Here is a 23,053-nt window from a genome sequence, read left to right on the forward strand (position 1 = left end):
CTTGGGCTATTTGGGACCTTATGTTGTTCCATATAAATGTTAGGATTCTTATTCTGTTTCTGTGAAAAATGTCATTGCAACTTTGATAGGGATTGCATTGCATCTGTAGATTGCTTTAGGAAGTATGGACATTTTATCCATGTTAATTCTTCCAATCCAAGAGCACGGAATAGCTTTCCATTTCTTTGTGTCTTCTTCAATTTCTTTCAACAATGTTTTATAGTTTTCAGTGTACAAATCTTTCACCACTTTGGTTAAGTTTATTCCTAGGTATTTTATTCTTTTTGTTGTAATTGTAAATGGGATTGTATTTTTGATTTCTCTTTCTGCAGCTTCATTCATTGGTAATGTATAGGAATGCAAATAATTTTTGCCTGTTGATTTTGTATCCTGCAACTTTACTGTATGCATTTATTACTTCTAAAAGTTTTTTGGTGGATTCTTTAGGGTTTTCTCTATATAAAATCATGTCATCTGTAAATAGTTACAATTTCACTTATTCCTTTCCAATTTGGACCCCTTTTATTTCTCTTTCTTACCTGATTGCTCTGACTAGGACTTCCAATACTATGTTAAATAAGAGCGGTGACAGTGGGCATTCTTTTCTGCTACCTTTACTGTATTTTTGCCTTTACCGGTGATTTTATTTCCTTTTTTGGGGGATAATTTTCTTATCCCTATTTGTGGTCTTCTCTTTCCCACTTAAATAAGTCCCTTTAGCATTTCTTGTAAAACTGGTTTCTTGGTGATAAACTCCTTTAATTTTTGCTTGTCTGGGAAACTCTTATCTCTCCTTCCATTCTGAATGATAACCTTGCCAGGTCGAGTATTCTTGGCTGAAGGTTTTTTCCTTTCAGCACTTTAAATATATTGTGTCACTCCCTTCTAGCCGGTAAGGTTTCTGCTGAGAAGTCAGCTGATAGCCTTGTAGGGTTTCCTTTGTGTGTTGCCTTTCTCTTGTGGCTTTTAGGATTCTCTCTCTTTCTTTAATTCTTGACATTTTAATTATAATGTGTCTTGGTGTGGGCCTCTTTGGGTTTATCTTATTTGGTATTCTCTGTGCCTCCTGTACCTGGATATCTCTTTCCTTCCCTAGGTTAGGAAAGTTTTCAATTATTGTTTCTTCAAATAGATTCTCTGCCCCTTTGTTTGTCTCTTCTCCTGCTGGGACACCTATAATACAAATATTAGTGGGTTTGATGTTGTCTGAGATGTCCCTTAGACTGTTCTTGTTCTTTTTAATTCTTTTTTCTTTTATCTGTTCAGCTTGGGTGATTTCCTCTAGTCTTTCATGCAGCTCACTGATCCGTTCTTCTGTATCATTTACCCTGCTATTGAGTCCCTCTAGTGACTTTTTCATTTCCAGTACTGTATTCTTCATTTCTAATTGCTTCTTTTTTATATTTTCCAATTCTTTGTTGTACTTCTCCCTGAGCTCATCCATTCTTCTCCCAAGATCAGTGAACATCCTTATGACTTTTTGTTTGAACTCTTTATCAGGTAGATTATTTCTGTTTCATTTAGTTCTTTTTCTGGGGTTTTGTCTTGTTCCCTTACTTGGAATGTATTCCTTTGCCTCCTCATGTTGCCTCTTTCTCTGAGCTTATATCTGTATATTAGGTGGGTCAGCTGCATCTCCTGATCTTGCAGAGGTGGCCTTATGTAAGAGATGCATTATGAGGCCTAGCAGTGTGCTTCCCCCCTATCATCAGTTCCAATTGTTCCAGGAGTGAGCCCTGTGTGGGCTACATGTGTCCTTCTGTTGTGGCAGAGTTGTTCTTGCTGCAGGTGCCCAGGGAGGCTAGACTGTACCCCTGGTCAGCTGGTTGTAATTCTCAGCTGTATGTGGCTGCCGTGGATCCTTCACTCACTTTATTGGGCATAGGAAGACCCAGCACAGTTGGCTGTAAGGCCTAATAGCACATTCCTGTTGCAATTTTTCTGATAAATGAGTAGGCCCACAGCATGGCTAGTTGCTAGGCTCAGGGGCTTACAATTGCTTTAGGCCTCTGGCTTGCAAAGTTGTTGCCAACTCTCTCAGGATTGCAGCTGGGTGGGACCAGTCCCAGGCACAGGAATACCCAATTGTTTCAGGCTTTAGAAGGTGGGTCTGATCTCCTATGTGGCTGTTTGAGAAGCATTGACAGTAGTTATTAATCTTAACTCTTCAAATAAGAAAGCAAAAAGTCACTAAGATCTCACAGGTTGAAGATAAAGGATAAAGAATTTCTAAAATGAGAGTATCAGGACAATCCAATAAATTGTGTAATTGGGTTTATTTGCAAAACAACCTCATCGAATAAACCAAACTGCTCTCTCACATCTCTGTTTCTACCCCCCTGCTTTGTCATGTTCAAGTTCAAATCCCTTCTATAGAGGTGGTGGTGGCTTCTCCCTTCTTTACCCTGGTTTTGTAACTCTCCTTGGGATATGGCAGCTTTGAACTGTTGGGCCATCTGTGGGTACAAAAGTTGTGTTCCTTTCCACTCACGAATTCCTGTTATTGTTCCTTAATATCCTTCATTTCAGTTCTGATATGCTCCATCCTAGGATTCATGAAGCCAGGACTGAGTCATTTCGGTAATTTGTTTCTGAGAGTGCTTACCAAAGTGAGTCACCAGGCATTATTCTTCTCATTTCTCCTGCGGAGAGACTGTGTGCTCTCTTGCAAGGATGTGGGGAAAGCTAGCTTACTTTTCTGAGAAGGCACACAAACTGATTTCTCTAACTATTGTAGAGCGTTTGTGGTAGAGGGTGAGGGGTATGGGCAAAGTCTCTTAGAGCGTAGTCATGGGATCTCTTCTTAAGGCCCATCCCTATATTTTCTAAACGTTCAGATTTCTAGGGGGTGAAGAGGCTGTGGCTGTAAGAATATTACCTTTCAAGCATATTGTGATGATCTGTTACATTGATAGCCACCATAGACCCATACTCTTTTTTATTCATATCCCTGACTAGTCTCCTCCCCTTGAATGGAAGCTAGCCTGGTGAATCCCTTTAACCAACAGAATGCAATGAAATTACACCATGTAAGTTCCAGGCCTAAGTCTTACAAAGGCCTGGAAGCTCCTGCTTTTGCTTTCTTTGGAGCCCTGAGCTACCATGTAAGAAATCTGATTACCCTACTGGAGAGATCATGGGGAGAAGCCACAGGGAGAGGCTACACAAAAAAGAAGAAGGCTTGAGACTACATGGAGAGGGTGGGAGAGAGCTGAGTCCAGCCCTGAGCTGATCCACTGACAGAATGCAATCACTCCAATGCCTGGATGCCCACTAGCTAGATGAGTATACGAACCACTCAGCTGAGCCCCATATAAACATTCAATATGCTACTATGTGCACAGGGGTAACAGACTGGAAACACACGTGCTATAACCTGAATCCATATGATCTGGACTCCCCTACAGACTGCCCTTGAATGAGCTTTCTACCTTTCTTCTCTTGGCTGAGTTCTTTCCTCTCTTACCCTCCAGGGAAGCATTTTTAGCTGTACGTTGAAGTCCAGACACAAGACAGAAGGCCCAGAGAGTCTAGAGTTCCTCTTTATACTTAACATTCCCCTTCTGAGTCCTAGTTTCCTACTTGAGCATTTTACCCTATGGTTTCAATATTTACCATACTAAAGACAATAAAGTAACATCAATGCTCATTCAAGTCTAAGGGGTGGTGTGAGATTACATTTTTGTTTCACCCTCCCCAGAAAGTGTCCTTTCTTCTCCAGATCAGGCAGTCATTCCTAAGGATGACAGCACATGAGATCTTCACATAGCCCCAGTCAGTTTCAGACCTGGGCTTGCTGGCATAGTCATTAATTCAGTTTGCTAAGGAGTCCGCTTCTTCTACTTCTGGGCATAACCTAGGACTGCACCCTTTTGTGGTCAAGTGGGACCATGACTTGGGATGGAAGTGATGCCTGTTACTTCTGGCTGGAGCTTTTAAATGAAGTTGTAAGACCATCCAGAGCTCTCTTGCCCTTTGCTAGAGTTGTCATTGGTGGCCACTCCCTCAGCCAAGGTCCTAGAGTGAGGTGATATGGAGAAGAGATTTCTTGCTGGCCCTCAGTAGACATGCAATGTGAGCAAGTGTATCGTTTTAAACCACTGATATTTTGTGGTTATTTGTAATTGGCACATAACTTAATCTATCCTGATTGATCCATTTGCTGAAATAAGAGGAAATTCCTGCTACATATCTCCTACTTGTTCTCTTTCTCTCACATTTTTGTCTTTGTGCTTGAAGCCTTCCTTAATGGAAAACATGCAGGCTATCTTTCTGGTATCCATTGCCTAAATTAGTTCTGAAATACAAAACAAAGGCCAAAATTCTTAAGCTAACATTTGAGGGTTTTCTCGAGTTTATCCCTGTTCTTCTTTTCTATGTGTCTCTTACTGTTGATGTTTAGATACTCTAAACTTCAGTCAAGTTGGGCTATTCCTTGTTTGTTGTACACCTCCTGCATTTCTTTTCTTCTGTACATAGTGCAGTGATTCAGAGCAGGCACTTAAGAGTCAGAGAAATTGAACTTAAATTCTGGCTCCAGTTCTCACTAACTGTGTGATGACTGGGAAGTCATTTAATGTTTCAGAGATGATTTATTCTTCTGTGAACAGGAGATATAGGATCTTCCTTGCAGTAGTAGGGTGAGGATTAATGAGAAAATGTCTGAAAAGTGTTTAGTACAGCACCTGGCTCATAGTAGGCCCTCAACACCTGGAAGTTTAGCTATGCTTTTATGCATCCTTTCCAGGTGGAATCTCCTGTCAGGGGTCCTAAGTCAGTCCTTCAAGCATAGTTTAAATGCTTTGTCAGACCACCTGTGTGTTTCTATTTCCAGCCCACAGTTCCTTCTTCATCTGTAGCAACTATATGTCATTTCTTATTTTCTGAAATCCCAAAGTAATAATTGGTACCTCTTCTAGATCACAAATCATGATCTGACATATACCTTAATGTTTTGCCTATGTGTCTTTTATCACGTATTCAATTTTAAGCTTCTTGAGGGTAGAAGCCATGTTTCAATTTTCTGTGTCCCACAACATCCAATAATGGGTTTGAAAAACACTCCAAGTAGGAACTCAATAAAGATCTTTTGAATGAGTAATGAATGGAAATTTACCACGTTTTCCCTGGGTCACACCACAGCCATATCTCCATTCTCTAGTTCCTTAGTTGCTGCTAAATATTTCATTTCTCACAAGAGGGACAAGGAAAAGGAGGAAAACTTTGGAGCGCTTACTGAGCTAGATACATTACAAACATTATCTAATTGAATTTTCATATTAGCCGTTTGAGGCGGGTGTTTGTTAAGGTACACATCCAGGGCCACACAGGTGGAAATTGGCAGAGCTGAGTGTGTTGACTTCTAGAAGCCATGTTGTTTCCATTAGATGATATTTGTTTTTGAATGAGGACTTGTAACAATTTTTACAATTTTTTCTCAAGCCTTCAGGCCAACTCCTTCTGTTCTGACTCTGTTAAATGAGATGGAGACATTTTTAAATATGTAGTTCTTAAATACATTGTGATTTCTTCTTTCAGACCCTGATAAACTTTAGAGATTGAGACGAAGACACTCAGAGCGAACGCTCACGGCAGATCAGTTTCAAATAAGGATGTAGCAGTCTAGAAATGACCTTGGGAATCAATTAGAAAACAAGTTTTTATTTACACAAACTCATCCCCGGAACCCCACGAAGAAACCCCACACGGTGACCATAGTCTAAGGAAGATAATTTCTTCTGAAGTTCATGAACGCAAGGAGAAGGTAAAGAACTCAGCTAAATTTGAGGAGGCGTAGAACAATGTCATTGTATTTCTATGGAGACAAGGAGAAAGGGCTTCTCCACAGGCATTGCCTCCCAGATCAATACATTACTACTAATAGCTGCAATTGGAATTTGCCGAACAAATGGGGTGAGGAAAGGCTGTGGGAGGTTGTGAGAGAAGGAGCGTTGGGAAGCAGCAGTGTTAGCTCATTATCCCCAGCCAGGAAGTGCTGTTCATTGATTTTAGTATCTGGCCACCTTTTGGGCTTGTCTCAGCCAAAATTAGCTCTACCCAGGATGCTAATTGGAGAGGAATGCATTATTACCTTTGGATCAAATCCAACTTGAACCTCCCAGATAAGGCCCTATGATTCTCAGGTCAGGATTTGGTTCCAAATCATCCCTAAGCCTTACAAACTGCCTTTGCCACTCCTATTTTGTCTCTCACACCTGCCTCATCTCATGGGTGGGCTCTTGTCAATCCAGGTTTTATGTCAGTTCTTGTACAAACTGGCAAACTTTCCTAACCATTGGAATTTCTGAACCATACATGAATATACATACAAACTCCCAGGTAGAATTAATCTCTGATTCTTATTTCTCATAACCTTATGGGAACTTTTATGTAGGATTTCTCTTTTTAATTTAACCTCTTTGGTTAGTTGCTTATGTGTTATCTCCCTCATCTAGTTCCCTGACTAATCCTGTAAGGTCACACTGTGTAGATAGATAGATAGATACACACACGTGTCTGCACATATGTGATATATGGGTGTACATATACATACATATATGTACACACATATATGCAAACATATCTATGATGCACATATATCAATATTGAAATATTCAGTAATTCAATAATAATTCAACATTTGTTGAATTAATTGAATTTATGGAAACAACTCATCTAGTCTAATTATAATGAATTCTTTTTAAAGTATGCTTTTTTTGGTGAGGAAGATTGGCCCTGAGCTAACATCTGTTGCTAATCTTCCTCTTTTTTCTCCCCAAAGCCCCAGTACATAGTTGTATATCATAGTTGTAGGTCATTCTAGTTCTTCTATGTGGGATGCTGCCACAGCATGGCTTGATGAGCAATGTGTAGGTCACAATCCAGCATCCAAACCAGTAAAGCAGAGTGTGTGAACTTAACCACTCAGCCTTGGGGCTGGCCCCTTATAATGAATTCTTATATAGCACTTACTATGCCAGAAACTCTTCTAAGAACTTTTCGTACATTAACTCTTTTAACCCTCATACCATCCTTATAAGGTTAATGCTATTATTTTTATCCCCATTCTCTAGAAGAAGAAGGGAAGGCATAGAGAAGTTAAGTAAATTGTCCAAGGTCATGCTAATCCAACCCAGGAAGTCTGTCTCCAGAGTACATGCTCTTCATCTCTATGCTATGTTGCTTCTCCATATTACACCAATGGAAGGGAAGAGCAGTTAAACACACGTGGGCAAAACATTTCTTTAAAACTTTGTAATACTACCGGTGGTAAGAACTCACATCTATACAAATACACATTTTATTTGTTCGTTCATTCATTTACTCCTTCCTTCCTTGATTCATTTATTCATTTGTTTGTCATTCAGTGAACATTTGTAGAGTGTTTACCAATGCATTTGTATCTGCTGAGTACTTGGGATAGGTGTGTTGTGTGTGTGTGTGTTAGAGGAAGCAGATATCTTTTCTATGTCCATGAGTCATGATCTTATTGTTTATTTAGGGGAATTCCAAATCCTGTTTTGAGCCTATCCCAAATTCTTTCATCCTTGGGAATTTTAGGAAAAGGAGAAGCAGAGGCAAGAGGGGAGGAGGAAATCATGAATGACTGGTCTTAGAAAATCCACTTACATAGTCGCATGTTGCATTAAGGGTGGCAATCAGTTTTCCATGCCAACTTCCCCTTTTAGTTTGATCTGCTCATACTCAACCCCTGGAATTGCTTTCCCTATGTGCCTCATAACCCATCACCAGCAATTGCTGATTGGACCAGAGAAAGACATACCCAAGGTCAATCACTGTACCAGTGAATGAAGAAACACAGACGTGTCAGTATAGTAAAGATGCTTATCTGGAAGTCATGCAGAGTTGAGCCTTGGGTATTGGATTGGGTCCTGCTCAGAGAAGATAGCTGAGAGAGAACGGAGCTGATGCCATTGAGAAGCAGAGTTTAGAAAGACTACCTGGCTTCTCAGAGACAGAAAGAGTCGCTGAAGTTTCCAACTTCCTTGCTCCAGGCCTGGGAGATCTGTGTTTGTTTAAGTCTTAGGTTTTCTGCGAGGTTCCCTGTTACGTCTTCCCAAGAAAGACTCCAGGTGCTCTCGGAATAGCTTCAGTGGATTTCCTTTCCCTGTCACCAAACGACCCTTGACTTGAACAGGCAGTGAGTCCTCTCTCCTTCAGTGAGGAAACTTTTGGAAAATAAGACTCTAGCCCAAGAATTATGAGGCTGGTTCCATTTTGTCATTGGCTCTCAGCGTCATCAGGCCTCCACTTCTCTATTATAAAAACATAGATCGCCCCACAATCTTTGCTCTCTTTTTACTCCCGAACACTGTGTAGCGATATTTGACAATGCCTGAAGAATGGAAATAATGTTGGGAAGGGCAAATCCTTTGAGGCTGAGCTAAAGTGACTGTGGTTTCAGCTTTGGGGCAGGACATGCCAATTTTGCTCACTGGTTACTCGAATGCTGCTGTGGTTTGGACTCATCTCAATTCTGCTCAAGACTAAGGTATTGAGTGGTTCTCAGAATCAATGTAAACAACCAGGTAAATCAATATAAACAATTCAAATAGGTTTTACTTGAAGGTTAAATAGAAGCCCTAGAAATATCATACAGTCACCTCTTCTTTGTGGGTGCATTTTAGGAATTTCTCCACTCTTTTAAGTACCTGCTGATGCACAGAAAAATAGAAAAGTTATAGGGGCTGTCAATCTGCCATGCTGCCCTTAATTTTCTCATCTCTAAAGTGAGGGAATGGGTAATGAATTAGATGATCTGTAAGCGTCCTTCCAGCATTACGGTTGACTATGAGTGGACTCAGAGTCATCATAGCAAAGTCAGCGGTTTAAGTATCCACAAAGATGTTCTGTAACAGATCGTTCTGCATATGTTTACATGATGCCTGCCCAAGGGGGCGAGTAAATGATAGTGCATAAGTGGGTGTGATGGGGAAGTTCAGTTTGTGTTCTTAAAGAAAAAATTCACTTTGTCATTCCTTGGATGGATTTTCCAGCAAAATGAAATTTCCACTCTAAGTGCAGCCAAATGTGGGACATTTTGGGAGAGAGTAAGATTAAAGCTTGCAGTGGGCTGGGAGGGAAGTAGGATTTTAATTAAACGTAGCAATGAGTCTAAAGTTCTTAGCTTAGTGCTTTTCATGTAGAAGGTGCTTGGTACAGGCAAGTTCTTTTCTTCCTTCTTCCCCTTCTCTTCTTCCATCTTTAGTTTTCCAAGACTCTTAGCTTCTTAATATCCATAAAACCACATGCTGGATCGTTTAACCTGCCTCCCTAGGAAACTAGTTGAATTAAACTCATTCTTAGTGCCAAGAAAGGACAGTGAAGGGGATAAGGAGAATTTTGGGGTGGAATGATCCAACCACTCTCAGAAGCAGGATTCATTAGGAGTAAATGCTTACTGACTGACCATGGAAATGGAACACACACAAAGAAATTTTGAGGACAAGATGAAACACTGGGCAAGTAAAAAGGAAGTGAAAACCAGTTCAAGCTAGGATGGAGTAACGATATTTCTCTTTTAATTAATGGCTGTTCTTACAGGAGAATCAACCTCAATGTGTTGTAGTCCAATAGATATTATAATAATAAATGTTCTAGGGCAAGATAATTAAGAAGCACTTCACAAGATCTATGTCTTAGTATATCATTTAGAAAATACATAAAGAAAAATTTTGCTTTTCAGAGAATAATCTTTGTTTTAAGGGGGAGAGTGCCTGGAGTAGGGCCCAGTTTTGGAGCCAACAGGAGAAGATATAATGAGGATACTGAGGGACGAAGAGAGAAAGTTTACATGGCTCTTACCAGTTTCCTGTCCTGGCAGCAATTAGCTTGATATCCTGCTGCCATCCATCTTTTGAAACAAAATTAAGTAGGAAACTGCCCTCCGTGGCCTTGGGGACTCAACTTGTCAAGACCTCATGGTCATGGACTTGATTTTGACATTTGCAAATAGCTGAGGTCCTACTAGTGGTGACTATGGAGATCTATGGATGAGAACTCACAAAAACATACATCAAACAAAAGGTACAGAGCTCTTCTATTCAAAGAACTTTACCCTCTTCAGAGTTCCACCCTGTGAATCCTATTTAATGCTTAAAATAAACTGGCAAGGCAGGAATTAATTTCACCATTTTTAGATGAGGAAACTGAGGCTCAGAATTTAAGTGATTTTCCCAAGTGATCTGGCAAAGTAGGAACTTAAAATGTACACAGCTAAATTCAGTTTTCTTTCCCACAACACCTGCCTCTATTTATTAGAACTTCTCCAAGGGCTCTAAGGCGTACGCTTGCTGTGAAAGTCATTATATTAAAACTTAGTTTGTCCTGCACCCAGCTGCTGTTCTCATTTTCTGCTACCAGGCTAACAGTCAGTTTTGCAAAGGCCTATTTCAGTAGTTTTCTAGCTTTAGGATGAAAAGAATCACTGAACATAAAATGCAAATTACTGGATCCCATTTCCAGAAATTCTCAGACAGTGGGTCTGGGGAAGGGCCAGGGAATCTGCATTTATTAAGCACCCTAAGTGATTCTGTTTCCAGTGGTGGAGCACCCTTTGGAAACACAGTTCAAATTAATTTTCTACTTAATACTGCAACAACAAATGGAGATCTAGACAATTTGCTTTTTACTTGTTTTTGTTGCTGAATTTAGGATGCTTTACCGTCTCTCAGTCCTCCCAACAGCTTCTGGAGTTATGACTCTGCCCCTGAATTTTGCAATATTTTCACAACTAGATGTGATCAGAAGTTTTCTTATCCTCATTTTCCCTGGAAAATCCCATCATATGTGGTTCAGATTTCACATAGTGTGGTGACATGCATCTATGAAATCTTTTATCAATAATTTTTCCAGCTGGAGCAGGTTTGAATGTGGTGTAATAAGAAGTGTACAAAATTTAGTTACAAGACGTGATTTTCAGTCACTGTCCTGCCACCTTAGTTGTGTGATTCTCATGATTAACCTTACTTTTCTGAGCCTTGGTTTCCTCACCTGTGTCATGAGGATAATGACATCCATCATAGGACTGTTAAGGAAATTAAATAAGAAAAAGTATGCTGGTTTCTTAAACTCCAAACATTATAGAAATGCCTGTTGATTTCATTGGTATTGGCTCTAAACCAGAGTATTACCACTGGCTTTTTCCAGAAAGGTAGTGTGGCTGAAACAAACTGGGTTGCAGAGACTGGTTTTGTCCAGTGAACTGGTCAACAGGCCTCCAGCCCCAGCTCAGGTTTCTATGTGCATGAGCCCCACGAGTGGAAGGTTTTAGGACAGATAAGACAAGAGAATCCTGAGAGACCAGCATGGCATCCATTCCCTATGCCTGCTGTGTGGACTATGCCCGATCCTTAGGTAGAGAGCACGCAGTGTGTTCCAGCTGAAGAGAATGCATGCTCCAGAGTTTCAGAGGAGGGCATTCCCATTCCTGCATTGAGGTTAGGGTGGATGCATTAACACAGTGAAGACTAAGGAGAGCACAGGACCGTTGGTTAACTCAGGGGGCTGCAGCTTTGGGAGCAACAGAAGGCCCTAGGAAGAAAAGCAATATTTAGTTCTGATAACGTGGTACCAGCAGCAGCAGCGGAGTTGCCTCCCTCCAAAGACTTGTGAGCAGAGAATATCATTGAAGGGGCTGAGGCTGAAGACCTATCAGCCCTGTTGAGTCAGCACTGGGGATTCTGAGAAATAGCTGGGAGATTTGGGAAGGGACACAAAGTGCTCAGCTGCTGGAGTTGTGGAGATGGAGTTTCTCCATGTTCCGTTCTAGATTGGATTTCCTCCTCACTCTAAATTCTTGTTCAGGTAGATCTCTTCCTATATGCCGATGAGGCTCCAAAATACGTAACTCTAGCTGAGGCCTGTCATCCAAGCTCCAGACGGGTATACACTCTGCCTGCTCTACCGGCTCCCTTTGATGCATTTGGACACCTCAAACTCAACACGTCCCAAAAAGCGCTGCCAGTCAACGGGACAACCAGATGCTACTCTTGTACTCCTTAGGTCAGTTCATGGTTCCATGACCATCCATCTCTACCAGTCAGCTCCCTTCTCTTGCTGTCACTATTTTTATTCAATCATCTTTAAGCGCTCCCAATTTTACCCTTAAATGTTCGTGATTCAGGCTTTACTTCTCCATCCCACAGCCATCACTGTGGTTAAAGCTACCATCCCTTTCAACTGAACTGCTCATTAGTGCTATTTGGCTTCCACACATCCTCTTCTCCTTCCCTCATTCTATCTTGAATAGCTGCCAGAAAGATCTTCTAAAAAGGCAAATCTTATTGTGTCATTGCCTGGCTGAGGTCCCTTCAATGCTCCTGTATCGTTCTTAAGGTGAAGAACGTGACTGGGGTAGCCATGCAGGAGGGCACCCTGCCAACACCGGTGCTTTCTCCTGCTCCGTCTGCTCCAAGCTTCAGGGTCTTTCTTTAGTTCCAAGGAGGTGCCCAGCTCATTCCAAATTCAGGGGCTTTTCATCTGTGTTTTTGTTCATGCCATAGACTCTTCTCCCTGCTCTTCATCTACTCAACGCCTCGGTGTACATGCCAATCAGAGAATGCTGAGGAGCACTAAAAACAAAACAAAAAGCCCTTCTCTAGGCTATATTTCCTTAGCACCTTATGTATCCCCATCATGCTACATACCACATTTGTCTATGTCTTTCTCTAAAGCGTGACCTCTTTTGGGGAAGGACTGTGTCTATTTCACTCATGTTTATGTCACCCATGCCTAGCATGGGTGACATAATACCTAGCAGATACTCAATAAATACTCATTCCGTGATTGAAAAAATGTGAAATCCTGAGACAATTTCTTTTTTTTTTTTTTTTAAAGATTTTATTTTTTCCTTTTTCTCCCCAAAGCCCCCCGGTACATAGTTGTGTATTCTTCATCGTGGGTTCTTCTAGTTGTGGCATGTGGGACGCTGCCTCAGCGTGGTCTGATGAGCAGTGCCATGTCCGCACCCAGGATTCGAACTAACGAAACACTGGGCCGCCTGCAGCGGAGCGCGCGAACTTAACCACTCGGCCACGGGGCCAGCCCCCTGAGACAATTTCTTTCCAAGTGTATCCTCGAACTCTCATTTTCAGCAGGATTCTACCCAGTGACTTGTCGAATCTCCATGTTAATGGGCCAGACTGACACATGTGCCTCGCATCTCGGATTGTTAACAAAACAGCCACATTTCTTCCTTGCCTCTAAAAGTAATTACTGGTTGCTAAATATTCAAACATGCATTGACAAACCAGCTCATTACATTATGTTAAGGAATACATTACTATTTCTAATTGCTTCTAGTAGTTAATTACTTCTAATTATTAGTCTGAGTAATAAATTACTGCCTCTTCTTATGTTGTGGGCACAGTTGGCGCATTCAAAAATGCAATTTTCACAGTTGTTTACATCAGAACATGTTTACTGAATTATAGAGCCATAATAACTCTGAATAACTGGTAGCAGAAAATAATAAACATTTGATAAATTCAATCAAAATATGTCATTTCTTTGCCGGCTTATTTAAGAGATCAAGCATTAAAATGAAACAAACATGCTTGACTTTTCCAGTCTCTTCAGGGAGCAACAATATGTTAAAATTGGGATTTTTGTTTTGCTTTGGATGAATAAGGACTAAATTAGAATTTCTTTTGTTATTTAAAACAAGAAGGAAAATAATCAGGCATCTAATAGTGTTAAAAATTAGGTTACACAACCAGCATACAACTCATGGGAAGAAATAAATTATACCTTCTTAAAAGGAAATTGTAAGAAATAGTAAAAACTTCAGAGCTATTCTGTTGAGTTATAACATATCCAAAATGCACAAATAGTAAGTGTCGAACTTTAAGACTTCCAAACCCCTGGCTTGAATCTGTCACTTCACTTACCAGTTTGTCAGGTCAATGACAGAAGTAGGTAATATATGGCAAGCTGTGGACTGACTGTTATTATACCTCGTACTGTTTGCTGCAACCACATACCGTCACTAGTTTTTTTCCCCGTAGGGCTGTGTCACCATCCCATGTGTGTCACATTGACTCTTAAGATGACTCTAAGACCTTTGTCTCCTGGGGACACCCCTGTGTGATTCCTTCCCTTAAGTGTAGGTAGGACCTATGGCGTGCTTCTAACCAACCACGTATGAAATGATGGGATATGCATGACTGTATGGATGTGATTAATTAAATAAGATTGTAGGGCCCGTCTTGCTGGAGTCTCTGTCTCCCTTGCTAGCTTTGAAGAAGCAAGCTGCCATGTTGGAAAACCCCATGTGGTGAGGAGCTATGAGCAGCCTCTAGGAGACAACAGACAACAGACAGCAAGAAATTGAAGTTCTCGGTTCTACAACTACAAGGAACTGAACTGAGCCAACAGCTCCTATGAACTTGGAAAGAGATCCTTCCTGGCTGAGCCTCACATGAGATAGTAGCCCCGGCTGATATCTCAATCGCATCCTTGAGAGACCCTAAACAGATCCCCTAGCAAAGCTGTGCCTGCACTACTGGCCTGCATAAGTTGTGAGATAGTGAACGTGTGTTGTTTGAAGCTGCTAAATTTGTGGTGATATTGAAATCTAGAAGTGCCCACATTCTCTCTTCCCACTGATACTGATAATTAGAGAGTCCGAAAAGACAGATCTTCATACCAAGATTATTAAAAGCTGCCAACGCTATAGGTCTCAAATGTCCATCTCTGGTCTAGTCTATAGTCCAGTAAATAGAGCCCAGAACTTGGGACAAAAGAAGGCTTATTAGGTTGAATCATATGAAATTGCCATTTCAGTGACTGGCTTGTGGAATGTCAGAAATTCCACAAATTTAGGCTCATCTTGATTCTTTCAGTAATAGCAATTCAGCTTTGAGTAAGTCACTTCATTTCATTGTTCCTTCTTTCTTCATCTATCAGATCACAAATAATAATAACTAAGATGTGTTAACATTTTTCCTACTGTATCTTACTCTGCCTTCATAATTGCCTACAATAGGTATTAATTGCCCCATTTTTTCACATGAGGAAATTGAGGCTTGGAGAGGCAACATAATCTGTATAAAGCCACACAGTAGTACAGGTAGGATTCAGTTCTATCTAAGCTGATTTTAGAGCTCACTCTTTTGGCTTCATTATGCCATAATTCTTCCCTTACAACACCACTATAATGAGATCAAACAGAGTAAGGCTTTATAGCCAGACAGATGTGAGTTTGAATTCCAGTTTCAATCCTGTGTGTACTTGGAAAAGTTACTTTACCTCTCTGGGCCTCAGTTTACTTGTCTAACACACGTGGATAATAGTAGCTACCTCATAGGTTTCTTTTGATAATCAATTGAGATTACACTGCGAGCAAAGACCATAGTAAACATTCAAAAAATGCTTGCTGTTTTTTTACCAATATTGTGAGGTCCAAAATGAGTTTAAATAAATGAAAGCTTTTTCTCTTTTTTGTGGGGAAGATTGGCCCTGCATTAACATCTATGCCAATCTTCCTCTCTTTTGTATATGGGATGCCGCTACACCACAGCTTGATGAGTGGAGCATATGTCTGCGCCCGGGATCCGAACCTGTGAACCTCCGGGCCGCTGACGTGGAGCATGCAAATTTAACCACTACACCACTGGGCTGGCCGCTGAAAGCATTTTTGATTTAGAAAGCTTGGTATAGTTGTTAACATTTATTGTAAGTGTGCAGTCCTTAACTATTTAGAAAGTAAAGAGCTACTTCTTATAAAATTAGTTTGAATCATCATAAGGACCAATTAATCAAGTAGTAGATCCAAGAGAATTGGCCAAAGAAAGAAAATGAGTAGAGCATTCAACTGTTACCAGAGCAGATGAACATTTTGTGAGCAAAAATACATAACGTTTTGATCTGGTTAAGCCCCAGACCAGAATAAGCATCCTGGAACTTTCTAATGATCATGACCACCAGAGACCACCCTTTCTTTCTCTCTCTCAGTTTATAGTTAGTTGTGTAGGCAAGGCTTATCAGACAATTTGGAGGGAGAAGGGTTACAAGCAGGGGAGTGACATCATCTGACTTGAGTTTTAAAATAACTCTTTCTTGGGTTGAGAAAAGACTGCAGGCAGACAAAGTTGGAAATAGGGCGGCAGAAGATTATCATAATCATCTAAGAAAGTCATGGGCTAATGTGGGGTCGGAGAGGGGGTGAGAATTGTTTGAATTCACTTTAAAGGTAGGGCAGTAGGATTTGCTAACGGATTACATAGGGAGGAGGAAGGAAGATAAAGAGGGAGGGAGGAAGGGGAGAGAGAGAAAGAAACAGACAGACAGATGGATACAAAAAGAGGGAGAGGTATCTTAGATTTTGGTCTGAGCCACTGGAAGAGTGAAGTTCCTATTTACTGAAATGGGGAAAACTGCTGGAAGGCAGAGTCGAAGAGGAAGATACGGTGTGAATGTTAAGTTTTAGATGCCTATTAATGCTCATGTAGAGATCTTAAACAGGCAGTGGAAAAGGTGCATATGGATCTCAGAGGAGGGTCTACGTTGGAGGTGAACATTTGGAGGTTGTCATGTATAGATAGATGGCATTTAAAGTCAGGAGACTTGATAAGATCTCCGAGGGACTGGAGAGATGGGAGATGTGATGCTGGCTGGGAGCAGGGCAGGAGAGGTGGAAGTGGTGGGAAGAGGTTGAATCGTAACCAGAGTTACTGCAGGGCGGATAAAGCTGTCAGGGCATGACTGAGGTTTTTTTGACTTGAGGAGTGGGAGGATGGAGCTGACAGTTCCTGAGATGGGGATGACTGGAGGAGGAGCAGGTGTAGGCGAGTTAATCAGGAATTTGATTTTCGACTCATTAGGATGGGGGTGGCAGCTATAGTAGAAGATAGAGCAGGATAGTTGTGGGGCAGCAAAGCTGAACGGTAGGGAGCTGGATAAAGTGGTCCATAAAATAGGGTTCATTCTCCTTTTAGTTTGGAGGGAAATTCAAGTTTCCTTTTTGTCAAAGCCTACGTGTGCCACCACATGGCAAGGGGCAGAGGATATCATTTTCCTCTTACCTGGGGGAGCCCACCAGCAGGTCTACAATCTTCCAAGTTGAGACTCAAGCAAGTGAAGCTCAAAGAAAGACTGGAGGGCCCTTTCCTGCTTGATTTCAGGCCTACCTTCCCAGTTCCACTTTCTTTCCCTCCGAAGACTGACGCTGGGAATCCCTACCTACACCCAACCCAATTTTGGGGTGACTCTGCTACTTTCGTAAGGGATGCAGGGCATCATGGATGAAACCAGGGGGCAGAAACTGTGGTCCTTGGGCCAAATCGGACTCAGTGCTTACTTTTATAAATCAAGTTTTCTTGGAACACAGTCATATCCATTCATTTCTGGCTGCTTTCATGCTCTAACAGCAGAGTGGAGTGCTTGCAACAGAGAGCATATGGCCTGCAAAGCCTAAAATATTTACTATCTAGCGCTTTACAGAAAAAGTTTGCCAACCTCTTACCTAACTAGTACGCTTGAATTCAAGCTGTTTGCCCTAAAATTTTTCCATGAGATGTATACATCCACATACAGAAGCAAAATGGTTATTTGATTTTGTACTCAAACTCCAAACTCAAGGGCAACAGAAGAGATAAGTCACCCAAGTTAGGATTCACTGAGCTCAAGGTATTTTTGAGTGGAGAAAAGTTTAAGCATGCCTTTCTGGGAAGGAGAAATATTTGTGCTGGTGCCTCTTTTCAAAACCCAGGGCCAGTCTTAATGTTTACCCCGGTATTCCTGCAAAAGTCCCCGTCCTCCACAGAGTTTGTTGACATTATCAAACTTACTCCTTGGAAATATCTGTTAGAGATATGGTGTGTTTGTGCTGGGTTACTCCTTATTGGAAGTATTCTGAAATCTTACAAAGTAAAGAGTTGAAAATGTCTTCATCAGTTACAGAATAATATATTGGCCTCAGTATGCGTGTGTACATGTGCTGGTACAGCTGTAAGTGTGTGTGTGTGTAGGTGTGTGGCAGAGTATGGAGGAAAACGAAATATGGGGAACAGTAGGGTAAAGGCAAAACCCAACTGGCTCAACTATTTTGAGATTTGGAGACATCTAATACATCCAAACTTTGGAAAACACTCTATGACAATTTGTTGTAACGTAAAAAAAAGAGAAAAGTCACAGTGGAGTTTCATGTTCAAAATATAAAACTACTGTCATTATCATAGATGACTTCAGCGTTGGTGAACCTTTCAGCTAATCTGGCCTGTGGGTCTTGAGTCCTCTGCAGTTGTGCATATGCACAGACATACCCTGGTCCTTGTCATCACTTGGAACTACTTGACATGTACATTATGAATAGTAATCAGTCCAAGCTGTGCAAATATGGGAGTTGCTTCCTTAGGGCCAGTGAGCTCCCTGGCTTGGGGGATGTTGAAACACAGGATGGGCAGGTCTTCATCAAAGATTCTACAGATGTCACTCTACCATTGTTTAGCAGATAGTTGGTGCTAAAAAAAATTCACTGAATGATAAAAACGAAGGGAGTTAGATTAGATAACTTTTAAAGTCTGTTTAAGCCTCTCCTCTGATCCTGACCCAGTGAAATTTTTTACAGCGTTTTAAATTTGACCAAGACCACAGAGACGTTCACCAACTCCATTTCCTTTTCTGGGCACACAGGAGGCATTTCTCAGCCTCCCCTGCAACCTGAGAGATCTTTCTTGTTCTCTCTGCTTCCATGGCTACGAGAAGGCCAGTGCTGAAGATCTTGGTGTCACAAGATGGAAGGAGCCTGGATCCCTGAGTTACTCCTTGGAGGGGAGCAGCCAAGCAGAGTTGCCCACTTGGTCTGGACTGTGATGTGAGTAGAAAACGAAACTTCCGTTTTGTTGATACCACTCAGATTGGGAGTTGTTTGTTGTGGCAATTGCTGTTGGTTTTCTTTGTTGATGCATTTGTATTACACGGCTAAATTAGATAAAAATAACTAAATTTGGGAAAAGGAACACGTTGAGTTGAAAAATTACTTTCTATAGAGCAATAAAAATGAATGAAATACAGTCACATGCATCAAGACAGAAACATAATGTTGGGCAAAAACATATTTACATAATATAAATCACACATGAATACATTCCATATGATACCATTTATATAAAGCTCCTATACAAACAAAGCTAAACAATGAGTTGTTTAGTAATACAAACATGTGGTAAAGTTGAAAAAGCAAAATGCACAATAACATTAAGCTAGGGGAAGGTAGGCGGGCATGCTAGTAGGGAGAGGAACATAAGAGTTAAAAATTCTTGGCATGTTCTATTTCTTAAACCTGGTTGGAAGAACATTGGTGTTTATTTAATTATTCCTTGTAATCTAAATATTTATTACATGTATTATTTTGTATATATGAAAAGCATTATGGTGGAGTCATATCATTTGCACAGCTAACATCAATTCATTCATACATGTATACTGGATAATCAATTATACATAATTACATGCCATAATATTCAATTATGATTGGCACAAATATACTTGATTGTGTGCTGCATGTTACTGCATACATTGCAAATTTAGACACATTGCTGTAGAAGACTGTGTATAAAAAACCTGGAACCTGGGTAATTTAATGGATTTTAAAGATAATTTTGACCAAATGCATGTGTTTTCTTAATTGCTCGCATGGGAACCTAAACCTTTGAGGAGATGCCATTTTGTTGTATGACACGGATCACACTAGGGAAGTGTTTCCCAAACTGGGGTCCCCGGATCCCTACAGGTTCATAAGCTAGTTTTGGAATTCTGAAAACTTAGGAGTAATTCTTTATTTGCTTGCAGTAAGTTCACCTAAGTCAATAGGTCACTGTGTTTGTTTTAGCCTGGAATGAAACAACTCAGGCTGGTTACAGTGCTTACATATTTCATGCTGATTAGAAGTACTGGCTAGCAATTTATCTGTCTTTGATTAATTAAACATGGGAAAAACCAATTTGTTACTAGTCTCAGCTTGGAGGACAAAATTTATCAAAGCACGAGGCCCATGGGAATAAATTAATAAAATGAATCCCTGCTGGTGAAAAGGTTTATAATCAGTGTCCTATATTAATTCAAGTTCATTTTGTGTTCATTCATTTATTAACTCATTCATTTATTCAACCAATATTTGCTGAGTGCCAACTCTATGCCTGACAGTTCTAAGCACAGGGGATCCAATGGTGAACAAATCTAACATCTTTGCAGTTAGTGGACTGTTTGTGCTCCCCTACCAATTCATACGATGAAGCGCTAATCCCCAGGGTGGCTGTATTTGGAGAAGGAATCTCTAAGGAAGTAATTAAGGTTAAATGAGGTCATAACAGTGCAGCCCTGATCTCATAGGATTAGCATCCTTCTAAGAAAAGACCCCAGGGCTCTCTCTCCCCATGCACAGATGGAGGAGAGGCCATGTGAGGGCAGAGCAAGAAGAAGGCGCCTGCAAGCCAGGAAGAGAGCTCTCACCAGAAACTAGATTGGCTAGAATCCTCATCTTAGACGTCTAGTCTCCAGAATTTGAGAAAATAAACTTCTGTTGTTTAAGTCACCCAGTCTGTGGAATTTTGTTATGGCAGCCCGAGCTGACGAAGACGCCTGTCCTTGTAGAAACAATAGGATCATGGGGGGGTCTTAGCATAAGTAGTCAGTATTGTTGATGATGGGAAGGGAACCAACATGCACGTTGGGAGGCGTATAATGTAATGGTTCAAAACACTGCTCATGAGGTCCGATAGGTCTAGGTCTCGGTCCCTTCTTGGTCATTTAATAACTTGAGAACTTTGGGCAAGGGACTTGACATCTTGAAGGCTCAATTTTCCCTTCTGTAAAATGGGATAGCAGTGTCTACCTCATAGGGTGATTGCAAAGAGTAGATGGGCTTGTAAAACACTTGACACAGCCCCTGCACGTCAAAAAGCCTTGATGTGTGAGCTGTCTCGTGTCAGTTCACATATCTCATTTAATCCTCACAACAAACCCGTCAGGTGAGTGTTGGCTATTTTCTTCATTTTGGAAACATAAAAACTGGGATCAGAGGGGTTGGACAACTTTCCTTAGGTGATATAGGTCCTCAAGAGAGGAGCTGCTGGAACTTGGACCCAGGTCTGCCCAGCTGCCAAGCCTAAGTTAACCGTCTTCACTGCCTTGTGCTCCCCTGTGAATCCAAAATGAGACAGCCCAAGGGCGGAGCTCTTATCTTTTATGCTGAAAGATCTGATATAGCCCTCTCCTTCCAGATCTATGATTCTCAGCTGTGCATGGGTAGGGGTGATGAAGTTGCCCTAGGGAAGTATTTCACAGCCTATGGAAGATGGTGATAGCCAAAGTTTGAAAAGGAATATACTTTCTTTGACTTGATTTTATGAAGAAAACGTAATATCTTAGTACTGGCTTTATCAACTTCATAATTTAATTTGAAATATCAAATTAGGAAGGAAAAGAGAGGTTTCTGATTATGCAAAGAGGGCATGGTTTAAAAAAGAGATTAAGACTGTTCTCTGGGGTCTCCTCAAGGCCAGGTCCATGTCTTGGCTTCTTTGCAGCTGCTAGGCCTAGCCTGGGGGCCTTCTAGGAAGCTTCTGTGAAACTGAAGGGGGTCTTAAGAAAATTATGGCTTTAGCATAGCTGACAGAACATGAGTGTTAATAAAGATATTTGCTGGACTAGCATGTGTGTGGCACTGGGTAGGAGCAGCTGCCTCTAATATTCTAGTTAGTCTGCTCCCAGGTGAGCAGTAGAGAACTATATTTTTGCTAATTATCATAACGAATTAGTTGAATTCTCAGTAAAAAGTCTTCAAGGCAAAAATCATTGGTTTCCACTGTTCACAAGGAGTTATTGAATTGTATTACATGTGATGGTTATTCCATGACTCACAGCAAAGAGACCAGGAAACTTCCTGGCAACATGACTCCCCTCGAAACGCTAGTTCCATAAAGGGAACTGAGGATAATAGGCAGGAAGTGAGTGGGTGTGCAGGGCATGAGGCCTCTGCTTTGGGTGGAAAGAGAATGGCAGGAGCAGGATTCCTTCAGCTATGGAGACTCCAGGAGCGCAGGGCACCTGGGATCTGTTGCCTCGTAGGCGGGTGCAGAAGGTGCAGACGTCCCAGCAGCTCACGAGGGCGGTTCAGGCGTTGCTTGCGAAGGTGCAGTGATGCCTCTGAGCACACAGACCCAGGACTAGAAATTCAATCTCACAGGACTAGGACATGTCAATGTGTCCAAAGTCACAGCAGCTAGTTTGGCTCAGGAAAGAGAACCCAGACCCTGGATTCCAGCTCAGTGCTTCTTTTTCTTTGTCATCAGTTCTTCAGCTTCCGGGAAACTCTGTGTCAGAACCCCTAGAAAAATACCTATGTCTCAATTCTCATTCTATCATTCTACGTGAGTTGGTAGCCAGGCAGGAAAACAGGACCATGCCAGGTGGGCAGTTGAGGGATCTAGTCAAAGGGATGTTTAGAGAAAGGAAAATGGGAAAGTGAGGCAACTCAGAGGTTAACAATTGTAGGAAATCGGCTTTACCCCTGGGGCTGAGACTCAGCGAGGAAAGAGTACGGGCAAAACCCAGGAGCTGGTGCCCTCTGGCAGGAACTGTAATCTTGGTGGAGGGACCAACGAGTGAACACTGGAGCCAAGGGGACGGGGGTGTTGCCTGGAGGATGCTGCACTACAGAGGAATTATGGCCATGTGGAGTCACCTCTCAAAGTGGAGAAGAGAAGTATTCTGACTTCTCTACTCTATCCTCCAGATTTCTTCCCAATGCTTTCTGTTGGACAAAACTACTGAGAAACTAGTGGGCAAGAGAGGCTAGAAGTGTAGTTTTCAGGGATCAGAGCAGAGCAAGGAAAGGGCAAGAAATGGAGCTGAGAAAATAAGCAAATGAGCCTCCGACAACCCACTTGTCCTTATCCTGAGGGTTCTTTAAAGAGTTAACTTTCAGATAGAGGGGTGGGTGGAACATCTGTGAAAATTAGAAGGATAACCCTAGAATCATTGAGTCATATAGTCATGGGTTGGGATAATAATAACAGTAATGACATGTGTA

The 23,053-nt window shown here is 41.4% G+C and overlaps 1 long non-coding RNA gene across 1 annotated transcript in view; it reads left to right on the plus strand.

Moving 5' to 3' along the window:
• Window positions 1-23,053, plus strand: part of LOC139039930 (uncharacterized) — a 188,544-nt gene that overhangs the window by 96,371 nt on the left and 69,120 nt on the right. Inside the window, exon 4 of the long non-coding RNA XR_011493338.1 lies at window positions 18,590-18,835. This is a non-coding gene — a long non-coding RNA (uncharacterized lncRNA). The remainder of the gene's footprint in view (window positions 1-18,589; window positions 18,836-23,053) is intronic.

The sequence above is a fragment of the Equus asinus genome, chromosome 12 (genome assembly GCF_041296235.1).
Source record: "Equus asinus isolate D_3611 breed Donkey chromosome 12, EquAss-T2T_v2, whole genome shotgun sequence".
Classification (NCBI taxonomy): domain Eukaryota; kingdom Metazoa; phylum Chordata; class Mammalia; order Perissodactyla; family Equidae; genus Equus; species Equus asinus.